We start from the raw sequence: 23,732 nt of genomic DNA, 5'->3' as shown, positions 1-23,732 counted from the left end.
GCGTGGAGAGAAACCGGTCGGAAGCGAGACGGGAGGGAGGGAGGGAAACCGTTGGGGAATGCGTTTTAGCCGACGGCGAAGCGAAATGCTGGCGCGCAAGATCGACGGGTGGAAGCTCTTCGGCGATCGGCGAAACAAAAAATTCCGCCGGCGGACCAGTCTTCCGACTGACAGATCCCCTTCGAAGACTCGCGTGCCTGTCGATTCGCCGGGATTTAATCCGCCGGGGTTGAATTCGTTTTAAAAACGATCCCGGCGCGGCGCTCGCCCGTCTCGATTTCGTGGCTGCTGACACACGGCAGAAACGCGGCCCCCGGAACGGTCAATTTGTAAAGCAACGCCATTCGATTAAGTTCCCGCAACGAGGAGAAGTAATTTCGAAATCGTGCGGCAAGACGAAGGAAGGAAGGAAGCTCCCGTGTCCCGTCGATATTACGCGGAAATTTCTAAACGTTCGCGTCGTACGTTTCCGTTCCGCGCGCTGCCGCCCGCTTCGAATAATAATAATAACGATAAAAATAATAATAACAACGATGACGATGACAATAATAATAATAATAATAGTGGTAGCGGCAGTGGTGGTAGTAATAATAATGATAATAATAATAATAATAATATAAATAATAGTAATAGCCGTGGAGCAATAATAACGGCAATAATAACGCTCGTAATAATGGCAATAACAATAACAATAACAGTAATAACGACAGAGCGTTATTACGCGTAATAATTTTCAACGGCGTAATCGTTAAGAAAGGACGTCCCTGGGTAACTGCGCCTATAATCGTTATCGTTACGGTTTACGCCGCTGTGTTTCCTCCGCTCTACCTATCTTCTCATCTTCTCCGATCTCTTTCCCCTTTTTCCATAGCCTCCTCCTCCTCCTCGTTCTCCTCGTTTCTCTCCCTTCTTCCGCTGCCCGCGCGGCTGATATCTGCGTTTCCTTCTTTCTTCTGTCTTTCTGCGTTCGAGGCTGACGAATCCCCAAACGCGGCGCGGCGTTTGAAAAATCCTTTTTGTTCCTCTCCTCGTTTCTCCACCGATTCGCGAAACTACAACTACAACTACAACTGGAAAGAAGATTCGTTTGACGATGATGGTGGTGGTGGGTGATGGTCGTTTGTACGATCCCGTAGTCCAGCTCGAAGGAGGCTCGGGCGTTTGCCTTTACCCTCTCGAGGAAGACGTTTCGAGAGAGAAAGAGAAAGAGAGAGAGAGAGAGAGAGAGAGAGAGGGTTGGTGGCGATTCGTAGTGGTGGCACACGTACTCGAAAGAGAGAGCATTAGTTTCAACGATTATTAGAGTTAGTTCTGGCCGAATGAGTTTCATAAATGCCCGGGGAAAACTCGGAGCGTATACTTGTATTTATACGAGCAGGTAGAAACGGAGAGCGGGAGAGGGTGCACGAAAGAGAGAGAGAGAGAGAGAGAGAGAGAGAGATCGAGCGAGTGGAGGAGGTAGTGAAAGAGGGCACGCGGAGAGCGAGAGGAGGAGGAGGAGAGGGGTCAGGAGAGAAAGAGAACGACGGCATTCGCGGAGCCAAAGTATCCGTCGTTCCGCTTCGTCCCCAGGGGTTGGGCGCGCACCCTCTCTCTCCCTCTCTCTCTCTCATTCTGTCTCCCTCTCTTCCTCTTTCCTTTCCGTACTCTCCGCTCGGCCTCCTATTATTATTATTTTTTATCACAATATTTGCTTTTCCCACATTCTGTTTTATGTTAATGGTCGCTGCCTGCCCCTCCCTCCGCCACCCGCGCCTCCTCCTCGCTCCTTTTTCTCGCTGGGTTCCCCGCTTCGTATGCATGGCCTCGGGGAACTTTTAGCATTTTGTCTCGAATTTAAAAAGTTTTTCCGCCGCTCCCGTCCTCTCGCGCTTCTCCGCCTCTCGCTCCTCTTTCTCGTCTTCCTCGTCTTCCACCGCCCCGACCCTCCCAACCGTGTGCCGCGGTTCCCTACTTTCTCTCCTCACCTGCGCACCCCTGCCCCTCCCCCTCCCCCTGTCTTCTCCCTTCCGTCACCCGCGACGTCCTTCCGTCCGTACTTGTCTGCCGACCGATTCGTCTTCGGCGTAATCGCGGGACGAGCGGGACGTATTTGTCATCGCTCGGCGAGGAAACCAAGGAGTTCTCGTGCGACTGATTTCGCGTCGCGAATCGATCGATTCCGCGAAGGGCCGAGGCGGCCGGAGAAAGAAACAAAGGAGAAAGAAAAGAGACAGAGAGCAGGAAGACGCGCGTTCTACCTACGTTTTGTACTGCGAGCTTGGCGGGGTGAAGGAGGGTGAGGGGGGAGAGGCAAGAACGCGGCAGTTTCTCTTCGAGCCCGAAATCCATAAGTTAAGAATTTTTCGCAGAGTGGAAAACTTTCGAATAATATAGCGTTTCGGTCTCCACATCCGAGTTTCGCGAGGTAGGGGGGTGGAAGGGGGCGAAGTTTCGTAATATATTACGCGTTCCTCGTCGCGCGGTGCTTTAACGGCGCGCACAGTTCGAGAACAAATTGGAATTTTTACGTTTTGGAAACTCGGTCGCGGCGAAGCTGCACGCTCGATCGTCGCTTCTTCCGCTTCTTCGGCTTCGGAGAAACGAGCCTCGACTCGGCTCGAACCGAACCGATTTCTTCCTCCGCCCCCTCCCCCGCTTCTGTCCTCTTTCCCGTCCGACGCGTACAGTTTCCTTTAACGCGTTAAACGCCCGTGGATTTCTTATTTCGCAGAACAACGAGCCACGAAAGAGGCTCGAAATCGTCGGCAAAGTTCCCGACGGGGGAGTTAAAGTTGGCCGCGATTTCTTCGGACAAAGGTGAGAGACGGGAAAGTTTCCGCCCCCCCCCCCATCCGCGCCGCGGTTTTCTCCTCGCGGAATTATTATTATTATTCTTATTATTATTATTTCGAGTTGCCGTCGAAGTCACATCGGAACGAGCGAGAATTCTCCCGTTCTCGGGAGAGGGTGGGTAGAGATTGTGCCGCTTTATCGACTCGAAATCGATCGATTCGCGCGTCGCAGCCTCGCGCAAAATATTGAAAAAAAAAAAAAGAAATAAACGAGAGAGAGAGAGAGAGGGAGAGAGAGAGAGCAAAAACGAGAAAAATGTGGCAGAGGGGAGGGGGCAGAAGCGGAGCGAAAAGGGAAAAGGAAAAAAAAAGAGGGGGGCGCGGGGGATAGTAGAATAGAATTCCTCGTATCCTCCTCCCCCCGCCGCGGCTCCATAACTTTTGACGAGTTTCAGCGAGTCGAAACCGTGGCGAGATGTGGATATAATTTTATCCAGTTTTTTATTGCGGACATGTTGAACTGGTAAGGGCTTCGATAGCGGCAGCTGAATCGGAAATATTGCCCATAAATATCGGAGATACCCACCCAACCACGTGTAACTTCACGCACGTGCAGCCTCGCGCGTACGTACGCGCGCTGCGAATCGGTACACGCGTGCATCGGCGGCACACACGTGAGCCGTGTGCCTCCTGGCCCCCGCCTCCCCCTCACCTATCCGCCGACTATCCGCCGCGTACCTGCAGATAGCCGATTCGTATCGTCAATCCTGGCTACCCCGTACCCCACCCCTTCGCCGGGAGGGGGGCTGTAGGTAGTAGGCCCTACGCCGCCGCGTCCCGTATCTATTCCGCGGCGGCTCTATCGCGAAATGGATTTTTTTTCAAAATCGTGAAAGCGCTCCCGCTCTCCGCCCCTTCGCCACCTCTGCTGCTCTTCCACCCCCGCCTTTTTCCCTCTGCCACCGTGGCGGCCTCCTACACTCGCGTCGCGTCGCGTCGCGTTTCGACCCCCAGGCCCAGCCGCGGTTACGTTTGGAAAAAATGTTTCGAATTCCTCGAATCGCCGCGATTAGTTTCCATCTCGATTGCGTTCGATCGGTCAACCCAGTTAGGGGTGGGCGAGTACCCGATATCGCGGATTCGGGTCGAGTCACGAGAAAATTTCGGGTACCAGACGTTGGAAGATGGGTCGGCTAGTGCTTAGGTCGAGTTAGAAGTCTGTAATGTTAGATTTTAGGCTAGCCGAATGTTATGTCCCGGATCGAGTAATTTTTCAATCGGATTTTACACTTGTTCTTTCAAATTTTGTAAATGTTTTCGTATTTTGTAGTGCAGTCAATATTTTAAGAATAGAAAACAGTTGGTAATGTTATACGAAAGCTACTTTAGTTCAACTTACTGCATAGAAAACGTAATTGTTCAACTCTTTAGGGTTTTAATTTTGTTCGCTGTTACAACATTTCGGGTTCGGGTCGTGTCCAGAAAAAGTTTCGGGTAACATACGTTGGAAGTTGGGTCGGCTAGTGCTTAGGTCGAGTTAGAAGTCTGTAATGTTAGATTTTAGGCTAGCCGAATGTTATGTCCCAGATCGAGTAATTTTTCAATCGGATTTTACACTTGTTCTTTCAAATTTTGTAAATGTTTTCGTATTTTGTAGTGCAGTCAATATTTTAAGAATAGAAAACAGTTGGTAATGTTATACGAAAGCTACTTTAGTTCAACTTACTGCATAGAAAATTGTTCAACTCTTTGGGGTGTTAATTTTGTTCGCTGTTACAACATTTCGGGTCGTGTCCCGAGAAAGTTTCGGGTACCATACGTTGGAAGTTGGATCGGGTAGTGCTTAGGTCGAGTCAGAAATCTATAATTTTCGGCTAGCCGAATGTTACGTCGCTGGACGAGTAACTTTTCAATCGGAACAAATTTTGTAAATTTTCTATTCCGTACAAGTGACGTCAATATTTTAAAAATCCACAAAGCAAAGAAAACAGTCGGTAATGTTATACGAAAGCTACTTTAGTTTAACTTACTGCGAAGAAAACGTAATTGTTCATCTCTTTGAATTTATTTAATTTTGTTCGCTGTTACAACGTTGTACCTGCTTTTTCTTTTTGTCATTGACAATGTCAGCAATATTGTAAATGCAACTGAATCCAACAAAGATTGTAGAAAGAATAACTGTAAAATCGTCCAACCCGCGACGTAATATTTCGGTAGCCGAATGTTATAGATTCTAGGGTCTACCTGATCCGACTTTGAAATTTTCGTGCACCCGCGCACCTCTACAGCCCAATGTGTGTAGTTGTTCGTTTGTAGCGACCTCTACTTCGAAGAATTTAGATCAACGACATCTATGTTCCGTCGAGATGTGTATTTAATAGAATATTTAAAAATAGCTGTTAATTTTATTATCACCATAGAAATGTTTACTGACACTTATATATATTGTAGCCAGAGTAGAAATTCTTCATTCGTTATTTCGTTATTTAACTTTCATTCATAGAAATTATTCGTCATTTAACTTTCATTATGTAATCTTCATTAAATTATTAGTAATTGTATATTTTGTGATGTTGATAATATTTTTATATAAACAACTGAAATTAATTACGGAGTTGTTATTTATTTATAGTATTGTGATATAAATATAAATTATCATAATCACTATACGTTCGTCGAGTGTAGCGGCATCTTGGTACGTTTTCGGAAGGGTGGAAGCGCGACAAAAGGCCAAGTGACTGTTTCAAAGCGCGAAATAAAAAAAAAAAAAAGAAAAAAAAGAAAAAGAGTGGCGATCGGAAGTGCGGGATAGCCGCTCGCTGGTTGACGGGGGAGAGAGTTTCCGAGTAAAAAGGAGAGAGGCCTGGCATTATTTTAAACGCGGACCTCCGGCTCTCTTTCTCCCTTTCTTCGTCCGCGTTGTCGCTTTGCCAATGGTTTTCGACCGGGTTCGGGCTCTCCCCGAGCGGAGAGAGATCCAACATGGGTAAAGCGACCTTTGCCTCTCGAGATTCACGCCTTTCTCTCTCTCTCACTCTCTCTCCATACGTTACGTATTAATTTCGAAATTGGCACGCGCAAAAATAAAGCTGTTGTCGTCGTCGTCGTCGCCGTCGCCGAGCTGGAACAAAGGATCGCGTTGGGTGAAATTGGCGCAAAGTGTCCAGCAAGTGTATACGTATACACGTACGCGCGTATCGATTGTACCGGCAAAGGAGCGCGTGAACGCGCGATTGATATCGAACAGCTGGAACACACCGCGTAGAGGAATGAAAGGAATCACGAGGCTGTGGGGGAAATCGATGGAAACGATTGCCAGGCGATTTGTTCGATGCCACGGCTCGATGCGCGCCTGGTTTCTGGTCGATAAAGTATAGCGATTCGTCGTTTCGTCCTTGGATCGAGCGGTGTGTTCGACACGTGACAGCGTGACGCCGATAGCGAGACTAGAGGAAACGCAAAACGTCCCGAAAGAAACGTCCGGATGGAACGACAACGATCAGAAGGTGGCGGAGCGACGCGGTTTACGCGTTGTCGCGCGTCGGTATGCCATCGTTCGGTGGTAGTGTACCGATTCCTCCTGGGGATGCTCGATAGTTTGCCCGACGCCATTCGCGGAATCTTTCCGGCGGCCTCGAACGCGTTCAGCATCTCTACCCGGTGCTTCCTCCTCCCGGATGCTAAGTACGCCCTCGGATATGAACGTGATTAATTACCAGCAAATAGGAGCCGACGTAGATTGATATATCGAACGTTCTTGCAGCTTTCCCGTCGATTTACGGTCGCATCTATGGGTTATGACAATGGGGGACAGAACCGGCGGTGGGAAGGGGTTGCCTGTATGCGGCTGTCGTGGATGCGCGGCCACCCATCCGTCCGTCCGTCCGTCTGTCCGTTCGTTCGTTCGTTCGTTGGTTCGTCGATAGGCCGAACGAAGAAACGAGATAGACGGAGATAGATGGCTGGATAGAGACTGGGCCGTAAGCGGCAGCCAACGATTCGCTCGGCCAAGGGAAAAATCGAGAGGCGAAAAAAACCGGCTCGTCCTCTGGGGGGGGGGGGGGGGGAATGCGTGCTCTCTGACGAGTAAACCGAGGTGGTGAAAATGAGGATATCGCGTTGTTTCTTTCTCGGCAACTTTTACTTTATTTTCAGATTCCGGCTACGGGCAGGCCTGCACTCGGTGGAAATCTTTTCTCCGAAAGTATATTCAGAAACAATCAAAACGTTGAAACAATCGTATTCTACATTGTATTGTTAATGGCAACTTTAAGCTTCATTTCGTGACATAATCTAATAATCTCTGTAGTAAGATGTGGTATAATTCAGAACACTGGTTATATAATACGTGATTCTGCGTTCATATTTCTTGCGCTCGTAACGTGTACGCTACATGTTTGTGTCTTTTGTTGATTAATTTATCACACCACACCTTTTCGTTAAATAAAAATTCGCAAATGTAATAAAATAATCACTGACGAATAACATCTGACTAACGGAAGATGTAATTGAAATTAGAATCGAATCAGAATTCACTTGCGTCTACGATACAACGTGGGGGTTTGCTGCAGTTATCGTCGATAGCATACGGCGCTCATAGGCGTGTTTAGATCGATTCGAGCAATGTGAGGTGAGTCTCTCGTTTCACTGGCCCGAAGGGGTTAAGAAGAAGTGAAACTTTTCTTCGACAGTCGGTCGGTACATGTTCCTCGGATCGTGCTCGTCGATAGAAAACGAGAGTAAACGAGAAGTAACGCGAAACGAAGTAACGACTGTACACGAGAGTGTCGTTTCCTCGCGTTTTCTGTCCACGTTCAAAAGTGAGTTTCGGAGCAATAATTAGTCGATTGATTAACGACGCCGCGCGTAATTGGGAAGGAAAACGGCGGCGTTAACCAAAGGCGGAGAGCAAGGTTGCAAGTGCCAGCTGTCGCTTCGCCGGTAGCGCGTAACCGCCATCCACGCCTCGTTCGGTTTCGCCTTCGATTAGGAATTATTCAGGAAATTAATTGTGCGTGAAGTCTGCCAACGCTACTCTCTTCTCTCCCCTCTTTCTCTCTCTCTCTCTCTCTCTCTCTCTCTGTCTCTCTCCTTTTTCTCTGTCTCTCGGTTTCTCGATTCGCTCTCTACACACCCCTGTTCCTTTCCGCGTAACCGCGGCACCGAGTCTCTGGCTCTGCCCCGCACACACAGAGAGAGCCTCTGCCTCTCCTCGATTTCTCAGTCCGTTCTACTCTCTTTTGCCGGTCCTCTCTCCTCTCGGCCCCGTACCTCCCCCGATACGCGGGGAATAGCTCTCTTTCTCTCTCTGTCCGATTCGAGACTCCGACCCGAGTTGACTCGACTCGACTCGACTCAACTTGACTCGACTAGACTCGGCTCGGTTGGCGAAACGAGGCGAGTCGAGTCGAGTCGAGTCGAGTCGAGTCGAGTCGAGTCACCCTAGCGCGGCGCGCGTACCACTTCCGCGGTCTTCCATTCTCCGCAATCAAGCACACACGTTCTCCCTCCGCCGACCTCAACCTCCTCCCACCCCCTCCTGGTGGCGGGGTCGGAGCGCCACCCGTCAGAAGTGGCACTCTTTTTTGCAATATCGTGCTTCTCGAGCCCCGGTGCGTCTCGAGTCTCGGAAAATATGACGCATCGAATATAAAAAAATATACAACGCTCGCTCCATTATTATACCCCTGGAGCAGCCTCCCTGCGGTTTACCTAATTCTTCCTCTCTCCCCTTTGTCCTCTCTCTCTCTCTCTCTCTCTGTCTCTGTCTTCCTCGCTACTCTTTCCACCTCCTCTTTTTCTCTCTGTCTCGTGATTTCTACGGCGACGCGGCACACACAACCACCACCACCACCACCACCACCACCACGTGACTAAATCGTCGTTTCCATTCGGCGATCGATCGGCGACGCGCGGGAAAAAACCGGCAAGGCAAACCGAGTACGACGAGGGAGAGACTCGACCGTTTTGTCGACTTTTCTTGCGTGGCCGCGGATAAAACGCGGCCGACGATCGGCAGGAAATCGAGAAAATACACGGAGGGGATCGCTTACGAGAGGGTGGCGCGAGTATCGTTGCGAGGAGCGCGCCAGAGAGAGAGAGAGAGAGAGAGACAGAGAGAGGGAGAGGGAAGGAGCCCCGGATAGACTCGATTGGAAACAACGAGATCAACGAGTTTGTGTAGGAACGAAATTGCACCTGTATGCGGGCGAATCGGGGCCGCGCTCTACTAATAATTGCTCTCATCTATTTATATTAATTATCGACGATTAGCAATACCAATTAATCGCATTATCGGCGTGGAAGCCTGGCTGCGTGCGCTCGCAACGCGAACGCATCGTCCGACAGACTCGGACGTGTTAGCCCTGCTCTCTCTCTGCAGCGCGCGGATGTGTGTCGGTGTCGTCGTCGTCGTTGTCGTCGTTGTCGCTGCTGTTCGTCGCTTTGGCTACTTCGCTCGTTGCGAACGTAGAGTCCGGCCGCTTTGCCGTTGCCGTTGCTGTTACCATTACCGGGAAGAGGGTGGCAGCGAGCGGGAGCGCCGCGGCTCTCTACAAATCGGCGGGAGGGGGTGGGATCGTGCGCTACCGCGGCCACCAGCCGACGAGTCGCTCCACCTCGTGACTAATTTACTGTTATTGGTCGAATTATGCCACGGTCGAATGCATATTTATGCGGTTAATTATAATTTATGATAAAGCACCGTCGCCAACGACGATCGCCAGCAGTTTAACGTGCAACGACCAACCCTCGCCTGACGAAGCGCGAATCGAGATGTATCGAATGAACCAGTCCACTCGCTTTAACCCTCTTCTTCTTCTTCTTCTTCTTCTTCTTTTTTTCTCTTTTTTTTTGGGGGCGGGGGAGGAGGGGTTGGGGCTCTGTTCGAAACTGTTCAGAGAGAAGGTTTCGATTTAAAGACGTGTGGCGATGGCACACACCACGGAGTATAGAGGGATTCGTGGAAATGGGCGCGACGTACGTACGATAAATCCATACGCGTATCCGCGATGTCGCGTGCTTCGCGAGGGGGGGGGGGGAGAAACGCGGGAGGAGGACGGAGGGGGCGCCTACAAAAAGCAACAACTCGGGGGTTTGCCGCATAATGGGGTTTTCATATTTTCGCCGGTGAATGGCATCGCACATCGCTGAGTCGCGTAAATAGGAAGGCGCGCTGCAAGGTTTCGCGGCAGAATGCAGTTGCAACTGTAACAGCAATCGCGAGTACAACGGGAGGCATCGACAACGAGGACGTCGACAGCGACATGGCGCAGAGTGGCGCGGCGCGGCGCGGCGCGGCGCGACGCGACGCGACGCGACGCGACGAGGACAGCCAAGGATGACGCCGCGAACCTCTCGCGCCACGCTCACCGCCTCGAATCGACCACCGGCAAACCCGGAATTAATAACTCGCGCGAGTAACCGCGTTAACCCCGCGAATCCTCTTCAATCCGGCTTTCGTCGTCGGCTTGCTCCATTTTAATCGAGGCTCGCCGCGAACTCTGACGCGAATTTGTCGCCTTCTTTCACACTCGTTTCTCGTTTTCTCGTTTTCTCGTTCCCGTTTGTCGTCGAAAATGATCGTCGCTCGCGAAACGAAACGAGAATTCGTCGAAATTGTCGAAATCGTGGTTGAGTCCTCGGTGGAAATTCCAGGCTGTCCGAAAGAAACTGTTGTTGCACTTATTCGTACACGGCTGTACTGGCCGAGTTTGGCTCTGGATGTTCAGTAACGTGTTTAACCCTTTCGCTGCGATAGCCTGCTCCGCCGAAGCGCTACCACCGAACGGGACCCCACGCCAAAAGTGTGACACATTGATCGAATCATTTCCCGAGTCCGTTAATCCTCTTTGAAATAGAATAGAATTTTTTCGAATTTCCTGCTAACACTGTAAAAAGGACCGAGAATATATATATTTTTTCTTTCAATGCAAAATTTAATTTTTCAAACCGGGAACATAACCTCAAATTTTCAAGATATCAACAGTTTGATCTGTAGCTTTTTCGAATTGCGATAGTTTGAGAAAAACTTTTCATTACGATAATATCTTATCTTATAAGTATTTCATTGTCGAGTCATTTTTGTGTTTCCTGGTAACAAGGGCGTAGAATGTTCTTTTTAAACGAAATTTAATTTTTCAAACAGGAACATAACCTCAAATTTTCAAGAGATCAGCAGTTTGACATGTAGCTTTTTCGAATTGCGATAGTTTGAGAAAGACTTTTCATCACGATAATTTCTTATCGTATAAATATTTCATTGTCGAGTCATTTTTGTATTTCCTGGTAACAAGGGCAACATAACCTCAAATTTTCAAGAGATCAACAGTTTGATCTGTAGCTTTTTCGAATTGCGATAGTTTGAGAAAGACTTTTCATTACGATAATTTCTTATCGTATAAATATTTCATCGTCGAGTCATTTTTGTGTTTCCTGGTAACAAGGGCGTAGAATGTTTTTTTTAAACGAAATTTAATTTTTCAAACAGGAACATAACCCCAAATTTTCAAGAGATCAGCAGTTAGATTTGTAGCTCTTTCGAATTGCGATAGTTTGAGAAAAACTTTTCATTGCGATAATATCTTATCTTATAAATATTTCATTGTCGAGTCATTTTTGTATTTCCTGGTAACGCTTTGACAAGGGCGTAGAATGTTTTTACTCTAACCTCAAATTTCTAAGAAAGATCTCTTTCTCACGATAATTTCTTATCGTACAAATATTCCACAGTGTCGAATAAAAAAAAATAGAAAAAGGTTCGCCTCGATATCTGAAGTGTATTATATATTTTTAATATGTGATTACTCTAAAATACGTCCATAGATGTCGTATATGTATCCTGCGTTCGTAATGAAATCGTGTTAATATCACAGCACTTGATTGTGAACGTATCTCGCTGAATCGAAAGTGAAACTTTGCAATCGAATGCCAATGAACTTTGCGGGATACTCTCGAGATTCAGAAAATTAGACTTGTACGACACTTTTGTGAAAATTAGACTCTTTCTGGCCGCTCGCGAGCCTAGTTTCCGTTGGAAGTGAAACAGAAGGGCTATAGCCAATCAAATTCAAACATCGAGACGATTGAATTACTCTACTGGAGTTTGTCTAAAAACGACAAAGAATCATCAATTCCAAAAAAATTTGACAGATGATAACAAAAAACAATGTAACACACTACATTTTAATCTTAATATGATGCTTTTTAGCCCCGATTTGGTGAACGTTGAGCGGAAACATCGTTCAAAGGAAATATCAACTAGATCGTGATTCAGATCGCAAGAACGTTTTGATATTCTTGTGAAACAGAAGGCGAACGAAGAGAACGCGCGGTAGGCAGCTCTCTCGGTATCTTGCCGTGGAATTGTGGGCCGGCGTCGTTTATTTATCGCGGGGACGTTGCGTTTTTCGGAAATATAAGCGCGCGCGTGAGATCGGTAATCCGGTTTGCCACGCAGGTTCCCGAGAAATCCTCGGCGAAACACGAGAGAGAGAGAGAGAGAGAGAGAGAGAAGGCTGCTCCGGAAAGTTGGCAAGACGGGTCCGTAAGCTACGTTACCTTATGACCGCTCCTTAATATCGTCGGGAGGAGAGGAGAGGAGAGGAGAAGGGAGGAGGCGAAGTGAATGCAAGCGGTAAATCGCGCGTCGTACGACGCTACTTACGCTACGCGAAAGAGGAGCTTCCTCTCCCGGCGGTTCCTCTCGCGACGCGATGCCGCTCTTCAGCCACCGCACCCGATCGTTTCCTACGCCGCCCGCGAGCGCCACGAGCTCCGACTCTCCGTATCGGTAAGCGCGATCTAATGCGATTTGCATTTATATTAAAATATTAATATAACGTCGTGCGGCGACGGCGATAGCTATGGCAACGGCGACGGCGACGGCGACGACGACGACGACGACGACGACGACGACGAGGGCGAGGACGATGACAGAGAACGACGAATGCAACCGACCGTTTCGTCCGAGATCGAGAAACTGGGAATTCGGTACGTTCGAAGCCACAACAATGAAAGAGAGAGAGAGAGAGAGAGAAAGAGAGAGCCACGTGAAAAAGAGCGTGCACACGACAAGCGATCGTATATATCGAGCACCGCGCGGACATTAATTCCGAAAGGAGGAAGGCTAGGGCCGTACCGGTGCATACCACGCTACTTACATGCCACTAGCTCGCGGCTAATGTCACTTTGATTCTAGGTTAGGGCAACGCAACTGCTGGCTTCGGCACGCTCGACCGTTTCGCGGGGTAGCAGCCCCCGTAGTCAGAGCTTCTCGAGCTCGCTCGAGGCACTTCCATACATATTCATAAATAAGACACTCGGTTTTTGCCCTTCTTCTTCTTCTTCTTCCCCCCTCCTTGGTGTTCCTCCGCCTTCCTTCTGCCTCGCCGTCTTCGCGACGTGGTCTTTTCCTACTCTTTTCTTCGAAGCTGGCCCGGCCCGGCTCGGCTCCGCTCGGCACCCATCCACCCTCTCGATCGTCGCCGTTTTCCTCCTTCTCCTTTCCTTCCTGTCGGCCTCGGCCGCGAGCAGCGAGAAAAAGAGCAAAAGAGGAGGGTGAAGGGGACCCCGAAGAAGAAGCGGAATCGTATTTGCATGGAATCTCTGTTCCATTCGCCGTGCCGCGTGCCGAGAGGTTTGCGGAATTAAGACGCCCGTTGACGAACGTGCATATACTCGTCGTTCGTCCCTTCGTTCCCTCGTTTCTTCCTCTCGTTGTGTGTGTGTTTTTTTTTTTCTTTCTTTCTTTCTTTTTTTCTTTTTTCACGACAGAACGACGGAAGCCGCGTTTCTCGTCGCAAGCGGCGATTTATCAACGAGCCGGTATTCGCTCGGCGACGATCCTTCAACCGGATAGCGGCACGCTTCCTCCCTTACGTCGCGCAAAAACGACGATCGAAAGGGGGTAGCTTCGTAGCTTGCGCGGTCGTTCGAAGCTGCAAAAGGTTTCTTCTAGTTTTGCACGTTGCAGTCAGACATTTGCGACCTCGAGCGACAGTCAAATTCAAACGAATTGTTCTCGGTTCCATTATCTTTCGGACGAGGCCGCAATAATTGTCCAAACTTTCCCCTTCTCTTTCTGCCATCGAGAAACGCAATCGCAGGATCTGTAGCGCATGGTGAATAACTCGTGTACTCTTCTGTACGCTCTTTCACTTAGTTTTACTAACCTCATGTATATTGAGAATTTTTTGTTCTAAAATTGGAATATTTCCTCAGTTTTGAAGTATATTTAAGTAAAACAAAAATAGGCAAAACGAATAATAATTTCTGTCCAGTGATATCATACCGACGAATTCGAAAAGAAAGCGAACGGGTTATTGTATACGGTTCGGTCGCTCGTTACGGTCCGCAATTAGTTGTCGGCGCAAGGGGTTAAGTTAGTTTTAGATTAGATTTCAGTTTAGGTTTAGGTTTAGTCTCTTGCGCTGGAATGACGTGCCAGACATGTCGAGAATTTCCTGCCCCAAAATTGCGATATTTTCTCAGTTTTAAGTACATTCAAGTGTAACCCAGGCAAAATAAATAATAAATTTATTGCTTCTCCATAATTTTTATCCAGTGATATCGTACTGTTATGTACGGTTCGGTCACTCGTTATGGTCCGCAATTAGTTGTCGGCGCAAGGGATTGTTAGGTTTAGGTTAGGTTTCGATTTCGGTTTAAGTTCAATCTCTTGCGCTGAAATGACGTACCAGGTGCGTCGAGAATTTTTTTGTCCCAAAATTGCAATATTTTCTCAGTTTCAAGTATATTCAAGCAAATTTAACACTTCCCAATAATTTCTATCCAGTGATATACCGACGAGTTCAAAAAGAAAGCGACGAATTATTGTAGTATCGTGAGTGACGGTTTGGTCACTCGTTACGGTCCGCAATCAGTTGCCAGCGCAAGTTGTAAAACCTCTTGCCCTAAAATGACGTGCCACGCACGTCGAGAATTTTTTCTAATTAATTGTAATTGCCAGAATTGCAGTATTTTCTCCGTTTTAAAGTATACTTAAGTAAAACAAAAATAGGCAAAACGAATAATAAATTTATTACTTCTCGATAATTTCTGTCCAGTGATATTATACCGACGAGTTCCAAAAGAAAGCGACAATGTTATTGTATACAGTTCGGTCGCTCGTTATGGTCCGCAATCAGTTGCCAGCGCAAGTGGTTAAACACGGTGTTAGGAATTAATTATGCATGAGTTGTCCAGGAATCAAAATACCAATAGAATATTATATAAATACAGCAGAACGAGTCCACAGACAGGTATAGTTTAGCACTGCGGCAAGTAAAAGCTAACGTTATAATATTTTGTATCTGCAAGTTAGTAGAGTATAATTCTGAAACCTTTGCGATCGTGTGTCGTAACTCGACGATGCATATTGCTGTTTCATCGATGTTTCTTTGCCGTTTCGTTGAGACCAACAGAGTTTAAAATAAGAGTTTTGTATGTTTTGACTCGGTCACTTATTGCCAGTAACTTCGAAACCTTCTTGGCATATGGATAGAATTCCTATGTAGTAATACAGAGAGTCTTGTTTTTCACCAAACTTCAATTGATGAGTTTTGCCTTACCAATTGGAATATCGTGGCCCAGACCTGAGTAAGACAACCAACAACGAATTCGGATCAGCAGTGACGTACGACTGCGAATTACAAAAGTTAATCACTCGATACGATGTTCGTCAAAGTGATGAAAAGACTCGGACAAAGTTACGCTACGCTACGATGTTATCGCAAGCAAGATCGTCAGTTGACGAAAATCAGCACTGTCAGTGTAACGCGGACCTAGTTGGAACTAAACAACGAAAGCTGCGCGAAGCGCAAAGGTCAAAAAGGTTAAAAAAATTGGGCAGAAGGCGAGGAAGAAATGATTTTTTTGGGAGCGAAGGTCGCAAAGTGATCGCAAGGGGAACGGGACAGACAACGAAACGCTAGTTTATATACGTGACCGTTAATGCGTCGAGTCGCGCGGGCCTACGTGAGGTGTTAGCGGTTAGGTCCGCGCGGCAGATAAATTTTCCCAAAGACTTCTCATCCATTTGAATGGGACTCTCATATGGAGTTTGCCCGCTTTGTCATGCTAACGACCGGTGTTACTCGGAAGTATGCAATGACCTCGCATATTTTTCACTTAATTGCATTTTCGCATTCGCCGTGCCAAGCAGCATCAGCAGGAAGAGCGGAGGGTGGCAAAACCACACACACACTAGAGAGAGAGAGAGAGAGAGAGAGAGTCGTTAGAGCGGGAGGATTCGCACCTGGACGGCTTACTTATTCCGGGACCGGTGGGCGCTTGCTTCCTTCCGTCGAGCCTAACGACGCGTCGTCCGCGCTTTCATTTTCGCGCGCGCGATTTCCACGCGTCTCGTTTCGCCTCCCACCTCCCGAATAGGGCGGCCCGCGACGAATATTCCCGCACGCTCGTTAAACACGCCACGAGGATTAATTGTCCCATCTTTTCGTTCGATCGCGTCGCTAACGACGCGGCGAGCCTACGACGAAAGCTTCGATCGACTCGCGAGAAGAGGGGTGGAAGAGGAGGCAGAAGACGGAGATCGGTCGCGAAAGTAAACGTTCTTCTGGCGATGAGACGGTATTATCGTTCGGTGATAGAGTGAAAGAGGAGAGAGAGGGAGAGAGAGAGAGACTGGTGCGGCGAGTAAAAGTGTTTCGAAGGCGGGTCGCGTCGAGTATGAATCTCAAAAGGGGATGCGAGTTTCATTTCCCGATTCCTCGGCGAAACGTCGCATTATTTCCGGGCGACGCGGAAACCGAACTTTAATTCCCAGCTAACCGAGCGTTGGCTGTTGGGCCGGGACGAGAAAGGAAGTGAACGAACGAGTTGGGTAACGCGTTCGTTCGGTTCGCGTTCTCCAACGATTTCTCGCCGCGTTTCCGCCTCGGCTGCTGGCTCGCTGCTCTTCTCGCCTCTCCTCCTCTCCGCCTCGCAACGAGTCTCGTCGCAACGACGACGCCATCGCTCTCTTCTTCGCACCCTCCTACCTCCGCCACTAATTGACGCGGGGTTGGAAAATCAAGATGGCCGACCTATTACGCTTTCAATCTCGTGTTCCCCTGTGTACCTTCCAGGCAGCGTCCTCCCTAAAAATAAATATCTTTGGCCCGCTCGAACGAGCTTCGTTTCTACTCCGTCTCGAGTCTCGGCGAGATCCTTCCCCTTCCTCCTCCTCCTCCTCCTCCTCCTCCTCCTTCACCACCTTCTCGAGCACGACGGCTTCTCGAAACCCTAAGAAATCGAGTTCGTTTCATTTTCGTTTTACGCGCGTTGGTTCGCCACTTGCCAAACTACCGGCGAAGCTAGCTAAATGAAAGAAAAAAAATACCTCGTTGTTTCGAACACGAACCGATCGGCCAAACACACACGCGCGAGCGCGACCCAGCGTCTCCTAGCCCCCCCAAAAAATAGGTATTACAAAGTCATGGAGCGCCATTGAAAATTCCATTTTACGAAATTTGTTACGGCCGGTCGCGTAAAAAATAGAACCGCCGAATTTTAAAGCGTTCCTCCCCGTCTCCTTTTTTTCCCTTCTCCACTCTCTCTCTTTCTTTTCTCTCCGGTCCGTTTTGTCCGTTCCTCTCTTCTCCTCTGCACTCGAACCGACAGATTGTCTCTGAAACGTACATCAAGGAAACACGCGTTACAATTGATAAATCTCGCAAATGTTTCAAATTTTCACCTCTCGGAGTCTTTCATTCGCTCGTACGTGCTTTAAACTGATGCGTTATGGTTTAACCTCTTGCGCTGGAAGATTATGTGCCACGCACGTCGAAAATTTCTTGTCCCAAAATTGCCGCATTTCTCAGTTTCAAGTATAACCTAGGTCAAACAAGTAATAAATTAATTTCTATGATATCGTAGCGTCGAGTTCGAAAGAAAAAGAAAGCGCCGAATTATTGTATACGGTCACTCGTTATGGTCCGCAATCAGTTGCAAGTGGTTAAACTAACCTCAAAATTGGGGGTCCGGATATTATGGTATCTTGTCGAATATCTCGGAAATTACTAAAGGTACAGTTTTTGCGTAAATTTATGGGATTTACCACTTATAAGGGAACATGCGATTTTCATGAAATTTTGCACGGATATAAATTTTCGAAAAAGTATTCTTTTTATTCGTAATTGTCGATGTTAACCTCTTGCGCTGGAATGACGTGCCACGCACGTTGAGAATTTCCTGTCCCAAAATTACAGTTTTTTCGTCAATTTTAAGTATATTTGAGTATAACCCAGGCAAAACAAATAATAAATTTATTACTTCTCGATAATTTCTATCCAGTGATATCGTACCGACGAGATCGAAAGAAAAAGAAAGCGCCGAATTATTGTATACGGTCTGGTCTCTCGTTATGGTCCGCGAACCAGTCGCCAGCGCAAGTTAAGGACACCTATAAGTATTGTCGTTTTCTGACACTATAGAAAATTTTATTTTATTTAAAAGTCAGTACAGCTTTAATCTTAAATATAATTTAACAATAAACACACTAAATGTACAGTGTATTTAACTAGAATATAGGTTGTATTAAGCATAACATAGGTTATGTTATAACATATTGTATATTATATATTATAGCATAACATGTTATAATAAGTAAAATTATACATTTAGGTAAAACAAATAATAAATTTATTACTTTTCAATAATTTCTAACCAACAATATCATACCGACGAGTTCGAAAAGAAAGCGACGAATTATTGTACGCGATTGGGTCACTCGTTATGGTCCGCGAACCAGTTGCCAGCGCAAGCTGGTCAAACAACGACGAAGAGTATCGTTCGGTTCTCGCGGTTTCTACGAAATTGTCGGTTACTTGGGGTATTTTTGGAACTGCGCACGGTCCACTTGTCGATACGGGCAGGGAACGAAGATTAGAGAGGTGCCAAAGGGGGGAAACAGAAACGAACGAGGCGGCAGGGATTTGACAATTTCTCGCCAATGACGAGCGGAGACGAGAAATTGCCGCGGAATCCGTTCACTGCTCCCTCCGGCAGTCACTTATTTCCTATTTACCACCCTTCGTCTCTGCTCGGTTGGCGTCCCACGACTCGGCGAACCACCCCTTCTTACGCGTGCATCGAACCCCTCGATATCTTAACCTTTGTCGTGATTTCGCCAAAATGGCGGTGGCAAGATGGCCGCCGCGCGAACCGGCGAGTTTCTCCGAACGAAAGAGATTATCGCGAGCCGCGGCGATCATCGGCGCGTACCGTCCGCGTTACCCGCTGACCCTTTTCACTCTTTCATTTCTCTCTCTCTCTCTCTCTCTCTCTCTGTTCACGTTGGTACCGGAACTCGCGCGCGGAATTACCGACAGTTTCTATTTTCTCTCGCGTCCCTCTGATTTCTCGCTTTCCTCTCGGCCATCCGGTTCTCCGTGGCGGGCGAAGGCGGCCCTCATTGTGGCCGCTAACCTTTTTATCGTTTAACCGGTCGGCGGCCCAGAACTCCGAACCCCTCCTCCCCCACCTGCCTCTCTCGCGTTTTCCTCGTTCGCGCTTTTACCTTTCTCCTCGTTTTCACGCTCACCCTCCGAAGCTTCGCTGATATTATATTATCTCGTTTCGTCTTGGTCTTCTCGACCTTTATAATTTTTCAGTCGTTCGACTTGTTCTCCCTGATGGCGAGGTGGTCGAGGCGGCTCGATCTCTCGTCTCGCGGCTGCTGGCTCGCACCGCGTCCAACAGAGGAAGAAAAAGAGTGAGAGAGAGAGAGAGTTTTCTCAATCAGGACGTTACCGCGACGTAATTCGCGGCGCTAACCTCGTTAAATCCGTGGCCGGGCGCGCAACTTTCGAACCTCCGTGCCGCCACGGCGATTCTCGAACGGCTTAAACCACTTAGCCGACCGAGCGTTTCCTTTCCTCTTGATCGAGAAACGACCGCGCGCGTCGCCCCGTTTGCAACCGGGAGCCGCGAAATTCTACCCGCGACAGCCTCAACCTACGTGAAACACTCGTCCCACGATCGGCAATTCCAAGTAGTCTCTCTTCGTTTGCCACTCGCGCGATCCCGCTTCCTCAAGGCCTCTCGCGCGTTTCCATGGCGGCGGCGGCGGGACAGCAAGCGAGTCGTCGAGCAAGGCAATTCAAGAACGAGGACAATTTAGATTTCGCAGCGGCGGTGTGATTAACGAAATAGGTGGGTAGATGGATGGATGACTCGCTCGAACGTGCAGCGAGGGACAGAGGGGGAAGGAAGAAAAGTTGCGACAAAGTCGACTCGGTGTCGAAGAAATTGCATCGCGTTTCCGTTAATGTTACATATTAGTCGGATCGGGCTACGAAACCGAATAATTGCGGCTTCGTCCTCCACGGACCGGGCTGGCTGACGAGAGGGGCTGGAGGAAATGAATGGAACACGCGGCGGCGAGCATCTTCTCGGCGAAGCCTGCCGGAGATAATGGAAGTTTTGACGAAACGTTGCGTATCGTCGTGTGCCCGAACAACACCAACGACGACGACGACGACGACGACGACGACGACGCATTACGAAATTACAATTTAAGCGACGTTGGACGAACGGAGCGATCGGGAATGGACGCGAGAAGGGATAATAGGGACACGGGGGTTGCGTAGGGTGGTAAAGCGAAACGGGGACAGGGGGAGGAGGAGGTGGAGAAGAAACAAGCGCGGAGGGAGTAGGGGCGAGCGCTTCCGATTTGTCCCCGGCTTTCCAATATTCTTCTCGGTCGGCGATTGGAGATCGAATTGTCCGTTAATTGAAATGATTAATTGTCTCACCTCTCTGGCGCGGCCCCGGCGGAACGGCCCGCGTTCCCGTGATTGCTTATTTACAAATAGGAAATTCGAAAATGTGCAGAATCGCGCGCGCACAGCCGGCTGAGAGAGAGAGAGAGAGAGAGAGAGAGAGTGAGTGAGAGACGGACGACCGGTTGATTTCTCGCGCGGCGTGTGCCGGACGACAGAGAAGCAGCGGCAAGGGTTAGAGGCGCGAAGCGAACGCTAGGCTCGCCGGGACAGGGAGAAAGAGAGACGACTGCTGGTGCTCGTGGTACTCTGGCGTGTAGCAGTAGTAGTGGTGTAGTATCGGTGTAAATCGGGGGGGTGGTGTAACTCGGATGCTCGCTCACCGAGTTTCCACCGGCGGCATAGGGGTGGGTGGGTGGGCACAGGGGGGCCACGAGATGAAGGCCATACGAGGGCCGCAATATCGTAGGATATTACGAATTTGCTATTTTCCGCGGCGGCCGAATTGAAACTGGGATTGTTAATTACTCGGTGATTATCGCAGGCAGAATCGAAGTCGCGCCGAAATTGCAGAAATCGAAATTACTTTCACGATCCTTCTTCCCCTCTCTTTGCACTTTGTACACCAGCGCGCGCGCGCGCGCGAGTGCTCACTTTGCACACGTTTCTTCTTTCGATCGCGTACTTGTGGGTCGGTGTGCTTGCGAAGCTCGGCAGAAAAAAAGAAAAGAGCGCGGTGTATGTAGATACGTAATAAATATATATGTACACACGCACATACAAACGAAGAAGGAGGAGAAGCGGTCAACGACAGCGGGCAAATTGAAATTCGTAGATGCGGTGCGGCGCGGCCGGCCAATTGGAATGCAGAATCATACCGGAAATGCCGAGTAATGCACCAATCAGAATCTGGGAATAGTTAGAGGCCCGGATGATTAGGAATGCGCGCAATAACCTCTGATTAATGTGATCAGTGTATGATATATGCCGTGTAGCCGTGGCGCACGACGTGGCGTCGGTGGCGTCGGCCGCTCTCGTTGCACCATACACTGTACTCTCTGCATCTCCTGTACTCTGTCCTTTGGCCTCGCCATCACCACCGTCGCCACCACCAACCGCGTCCTCCGTGTTTCTGTCTTTGGTCGGTCGGACTCGCCCGCTTCGGTCGTCTCTGTTCTCATCTTTCTCTCGGACGAGAGCTGCGCCCGCTCGCTCCTTCCTTCGATCCTCCCTCGTTCGCGTCCGCTGTGTCCTCGTTGGACGCGCGGTGGTTAGCCGGACCCGCGCGTTTCGTGGTCCAGTACGATTACACGCGCCTTACGTATGCGTACGCAAATTCCACGCACACGCACGCGTACCTAGAGTAGAGAGTCGAGCCGGCGTCGAGAGGAGTGGAGAGGAGAGGAGAGGAACTTGTACGTATTGCTACGTGCACGCGTATAATATATCTCCGTCGACGAACGGTATAGTTTGTGCAAGAGCTTGCCATCGGCCGGTTGCAAACGACGAGAGAGAAGGTGGGCCTGCCCCGCCGCGTCGCGCCTCGTCTCGCCTTCGATAGGAACGCGAGGGGCGAGTCGGGCGCGCGAGGGAAACTGCGCGAGCGTTTGTGTGTGTGCGCGCGCGCGCGCGGGCGTTGCGCTCGCCTCGGATGGGGGAGAGAGTATGCATTTACATAAATACATAACGCGGGTGCATACAATGTTAGTGCTATGCTGTCAATTCTACCCTTGCAGCGAGGCAATTCTGAGTTATGCCAGAACGCCATGCCCTATGACGGGCCTCCCTCCTAGTATGCGGCTCTGCTGTACCCTTCGCGCCCGCTTACCCGTATGTTTCTGCCTACCGTGCGCTCTTGCTCCACGCCACCGCGTCCCGCGTCGCCGATCCTTCTCTCTCGCCCTTAGCCACCCTCCGCCTACCATCCGCTCCTTCCGTCTCTTCGTGATTGCAACATTCATCTTTAAAGTTTCCTCGAGCTAGCCGTGCTCGAGTCTTGCCACTCTTTTCTTTTTTTTTTTTTCTTCAACTCTCCTCCCCCGCCGCCCCGTCAGTTTCTTTTGCCGCCGAGTCGAAACGAAAAGACGCAAGCCCGCCGAAATGTCGTCGTCGTCGTCATTCTCGCCATTTCTTCTTCGATTCATGCGGAGCGAGTTCGATCGAAAGGATCGGAAGGGAAAGCAACGCAAGAACTGTAACATCTTTGTTCCAGTCGTTGTTTTCTCAACCCGAAATTAACCCGTTGAACGTTTACGTCGAGTATATACTCGTCGTGTGGAAGAAACAAATTCACTTTTGCTATTTTTTTTTTTTTTTTATGTAAAATTTGAGATGCAAGACTTGTAGAAATTAAAAATTATGTATAATGTGATGCATATATGATATAATTATATATAATGAAATACATATTATTTCAAGGCAACAAAACAAGGAAAGAAAATTAAAAATTTGTCAAACAAACACCGACAGAAAATTTAATTGAAATTTTTGTTGCTACTCGACTCGATCTTGCAAAGTGCATTTACCGTGAAATAATCGTCTGGAAGTGATTAAGCACACCGGTGCACATTCTCAAAGTAAAGCAAAACTCAGTCCAACGAGTTCAAGCTAGTCAATTTCGTTTGTCGAACGTTATAAAGCTATGCTTCTCGCGAGGGTGTTTGCATTTACGCAACGACTCTGACCGTCATTCCTTTTCCTTTTTCTGATTTCAGGTGAGTACTCTGGTGCAACAAACTCTCCACCGCTTCTAGACTCTAGACGAACAACGCCGTCGGTTTGCGACTTTGCTCGATTCTTCGATAGGTACGTGAGTCGTCGTCAAGTTGATACAGTTGAAACGGTGACGATTAATAACAAAGGGGGCCAGAGTGATAGAGACAGAGTGAGAGAGAGAGAGAGAGAGAGAGAGATTTCTCGGTCGCTCGATACTGAAACAACCAGAGAAATTTCAAGCTAGTTACATTTTTAATCGCCGTACCTTTCTGTATCTCGCGGCTGTTCAACTATTCACGAGGAGCGTTCGAATTCGCGGCAGAAAATCTTAAAATATGTTATACTTGCCGCGGGCATCGGTCAAAGGTCGCGAACAACTTTCCACCATATTAACCCGTTTTTCTTCATCGCGTCCTCGTTTCCACCTTCGCTCCTCTCGTCGACGACAATCGCAACGCGATTTCTTTTTTTTTTTTTTTTTTTTTTTATTTTTTTTGTTCAGTGAGCAACTCGGTTTCGA

At 48.6% G+C, this 23,732-nt stretch overlaps 1 long non-coding RNA gene across 1 annotated transcript in view; it reads left to right on the top strand.

The window, feature by feature from the left end:
* LOC122532531 overlaps window positions 1–23,732 on the top strand; it is a 52,611-nt gene that overhangs the window by 11,821 nt on the left and 17,058 nt on the right. The window contains exon 2 of the long non-coding RNA XR_006307526.1: window positions 23,212–23,650. This is a non-coding gene — a long non-coding RNA (uncharacterized LOC122532531). The remainder of the gene's footprint in view (window positions 1–23,211; window positions 23,651–23,732) is intronic.

Source organism: Frieseomelitta varia, unplaced genomic scaffold, assembly GCF_011392965.1.
Source record: "Frieseomelitta varia isolate USP_RPSP 00005682 unplaced genomic scaffold, Fvar_1.2 scaffold_457, whole genome shotgun sequence".
In the NCBI taxonomy this organism is placed as follows: domain Eukaryota; kingdom Metazoa; phylum Arthropoda; class Insecta; order Hymenoptera; family Apidae; genus Frieseomelitta; species Frieseomelitta varia.
The sequence above is the reverse complement of the archived record's forward strand: the minus strand, read 5'-3'. Positions and strand labels throughout refer to the sequence as shown.